The following is a 4,189-nucleotide window of genomic DNA, read 5'->3' as shown; positions in this document are numbered from 1 at the left end:
GAATCGTATCGACTCGAATCGAAAAGAATCCAATTGCATCATCGAATGGAATCTAATCGAATTGAATAGAATCGAAAAGAATCGAATCGAATCAAATCGAAAACAATCAAATTGAATTGATCGAAAAGAATCGAATTGAATCAAATCGAATCGAAATGAAAAGAATCGAATCGATTCAAATAGAAAAGAATCGAATCGAAAAGAATCAAATCGACACGAAAAGAATCGAATCGAATCAAAATGTATCGAATTGATTCGAAAACATTCGAATCGAAAAGAATCGAATTGAAATGAATCCGATCGAAATGAAAAGAATCTACTCGATTCGAATCCAAAAGAATCGAATCCAAAAGAATCGAATCGAATCCAAAAGAATCGAATTGAATTGAATCAAAAGAAATGAATTGAATTGAATCCAAAAGGAACTAATCGAATCAAATCGAAAAAACTTGAATAGAATCAAATCGAATCAAAAAGAATCGAATAGATTCGAATCAAAAAGAATCGAATTGAGGGATCCCTGGGTGGCGCTGCGGTTTAGCGCCTGCCTTTGGCCCAGGGCGCGATCCTGGAATCCCGGGAACGAATCACATATCGGGCTCCTGGTGCATGGAGCCTGCTTCTCCCTCTGCCTGTGTCTCTGCCTCTCTGTCTCTCTCTGTGACTATCATAAAAAAAGAATCGAATTGAATCGCGTTGAAAAAAATCATAAAGAATCAAATCGAAAAGAATCGAATCCATGTAAAGAAAAGATTCGAATTGAAAAGAATCGAATCGAAACAATAGAATCGAATCGAATCGACATAAATCAAAAAGAATCGAATCAAAACGAATCGAAAAGAAACAAATCAAATAGAATCTAAAAGAATCGAATCGAATCAAATCGAAAAAATTCGAATAGAATTGAATCGAAAAGAATCAAAACGAATCGAACCGAAGAGAATCGATTCGAATCAAAATAAAAAGTATCGTATCAAATCGAATCGAAAAGAATCATATCAAATAGAATCGAAAGAATGGAATCAAATCTAAAACAATCGAATCGAATCAAAAAGAATCGGATTGAATGGAATAGAATCGAAAAGAATAGAATAGAATCGAAAGAAATCGAATAGAATCAAATCAAATCAAAAAGAATCGAATTGAATTGATCCAAACCAAAATAAGCGAAATGAATCGACTCGAACCGAAAAAAATCAAATCGAAAAGAATCTAATCTCAACGAAAATCATCGAAATGAATAGAATCGAAAAGAATCGAATGGAATCCAATCGAAAAGAATCGAATGGAATCCAATCGAAAAGAATCAAATTGATTTGAATCGAAACAAACTGAATCCAATCGAAAAGAATCTAATTGAATCGAATCGAAAAGAATCGAATTCAATCCAAACGAATCGATTCGAATGGAATAGAAAAGAATAGAATAGAATAGAATCGAAAAGAATCAAATCGAATCGAAAAGAATCGAATCGAAAAGAATTGAATCGAATCGAAAAGAAACGAATCGAACCGAATCAAAAAGAAAACAATCGAATCGAATCAAATACAAAAGAATCGCTTTGAATAGCATAGAATTGAAAAGAATCGAATCAATCGAATTGAAAACAATCGAATCGAAAAGAATCGAATCAAAAAAAGTCGAATCGAAACGAAAACAATCGAATCGAATCGAATCTAAAAGAATCGTATTGAATTGAATCGAGTCGAAAAGACTCGAATCAAAAAGACTCGAATCGAATTGAATCAAATCGAAAAGAATCTAATAGAAACCACTCGAACAGAATCAAATCGAAATGATTCAAAATGAATCGAATAGAATAGAATCTAGAAAAATCGAATAGAATCGAAACGAACCGAAACGAAATGAATCGAAGAGAATCGATTAGAATCGAAATGAAAAGAATCGTATTGAATCGAATCGAAAAGAATCAAATCGAATCGAATCGAAAGAAATGAATCAAATCGAAAAGAATCCAACCGAATCGAAAAGAATCGAACTGAATGGAATCAAATCGAAAAGAATCGAATCGAATCGAAAAGAATCGAATCAAATTTAATGGAATCGAAAAGAATCGAATGGAATCGAAAAGAATCGAAATGAAACAAATCAGATCCAATGGAAAAGCATCAAATCGAATTGAAAAGAATCGAATCGAATCGAAATGAATCGAATCAAAAAGACTCGAATCGAAAAGAATCGAATTGAAAAGAATCGAATCGAATCGAAAAGACTCGAATCGAATTAAAAATATCAAATCGAATCGAATCGGAAAGAATCGAATTGAAAAGACTCGAATCGAAACGAATCGATTTGAAACGAAAAGAATCGAATCGAATCGAATCGAATTGAAAGAATCGAATTGAATAGAAAAAAATCGAATAGAAAAGAATCGAACCGAAAAGAAAAGAATCAAATTGAATCTGTCGATTAAATTCTAGTCGAATCGAATCAAAAAGAATGAAATCGAGTCGAATCGAATCGAAAAGAATCGAATCGAATCGAAAAGAATCGAATTGTGTCTAATCAAAAAGAATCGAATCATATCGACTCGAATCGAAAAGAATCCAATTGCATCATCGAATGGAAACTAATCGAATTGAATAGAATCGAAAAGAATCGAATCGAATCAAATCGAAAACAATCAAATTGAATTGATCGAAAAGAATCGAATTGAATCAAATCGAATCGAAATGAAAAGAATCGAATCGATTCAAATAGAAAAGAATCGAATCGAAAAGAATCAAATCGACACGAAAAGAATCGAATCGAATCAAAAAGTATCGAATTGATTCGAAAACATTCGAATCGAAAAGAATCGAATTGAAATGAATCCGATCGAAATGAAAAGAATCTACTCGATTCGAATCCAAAAGAATCGAATCCAAAAGAATCGAATCGAATCCAAAAGAATCGAATTGAATTGAATCAAAAGAAATGAATTGAATTGAATCCAAAAGGAACTAATCGAATCAAATCGAAAAAACTCGAATAGAATCAAATCGAATCAAAAAGAATCGAATAGATTCGAATCAAAAAGAATCGAATTGAGGGATCCCTGGGTGGCGCAGCAGTTTAGCGCCTGCCTTTGGCCCAGGGCGGGATCCTGGAGACCCGGGAACGAATCCCATATCGGGCTCCTGGTGCATGGAGCCTGCTTCTCCCTCTGCCTGTATCTCTGCCTCTCTGTCTCTCTCTGTGACTATCATAAAAAAAGAATCGAATTGAATCGCGTTGAAAAAAATCATAAAGAATCAAATCGAAAAGAATCGAATTCCATGTAACGAAAAGATTCGAATTGAAAAGAATCGAATCGAATCGACATGAATCAAAAAGTATCGAATCAAAACGAATCGAAAAGAAACAAATCAAGTAGAATCTAAAAGAATCGAATCGAATCAAATCGAAAAAATTCGAATAGAATTGAATCGAAAAGAATCAAAACGAATCGAACCGAAGAGAATCGATTCGAATCAAAATAAAAAGTATCGTATCAAATCGAATCGAAAAGAATCATATCAAATAGAATCGAAAGAATGGAATCAAATCTAAAACAATCGAATCGAATCGAAAAGAATCGGATTGAATGGAATCGAATCGAAAAGAATAGAATAGAATCGAAAGAAATCGAATAGAATCAAATCAAATCAAAAAGAATCGAATTGAATTGATCCAAACCAAAATAAGCGAAATGAATCGACTCGAACCGAAAAAAATCAAATCGAAAAGAATCTAATCTCAACGAAAATCATCGAAATGAATAGAATCGAAAAGAATCGAATTGAATCAAATCGAAAAGAATCGAATGGAATCCAATCGAAAAGAATCAAATTGATTCGAATCGAAACAAACTGAATCCAATCGAAAAGAATCTAATTGAATCGAATCGAAAAGAATCGAATTCAATCCAAACGAATCGATTCGAATGGAATAGAAAAGAATAGAATAGAATCGAATCGAAAAGAATCAAATCGAATCGAAAAGAATCGAATCGAAAAGAATTGAATCGAATCGAAAAGAAACGAATCGAACCGAATCAAAAAGAAAACAATCGAATCGAATCAAATACAAAAGAATCGCTTTGAATAGCATAGAATTGAAAAGAATCGAATCAATCGAATTGAAAACAATCGAATCGAAAAGAATCGAATCAAAAAAAGTCGAATCGAAACGAAAACAATCGAATCGA

The sequence above is a fragment of the Canis aureus genome, chromosome 27, assembly GCF_053574225.1.
Source record: "Canis aureus isolate CA01 chromosome 27, VMU_Caureus_v.1.0, whole genome shotgun sequence".
NCBI classification, from domain to species: Eukaryota; Metazoa; Chordata; class Mammalia; order Carnivora; family Canidae; genus Canis; species Canis aureus.
Note: the sequence above shows the minus strand (reverse complement) of the source record.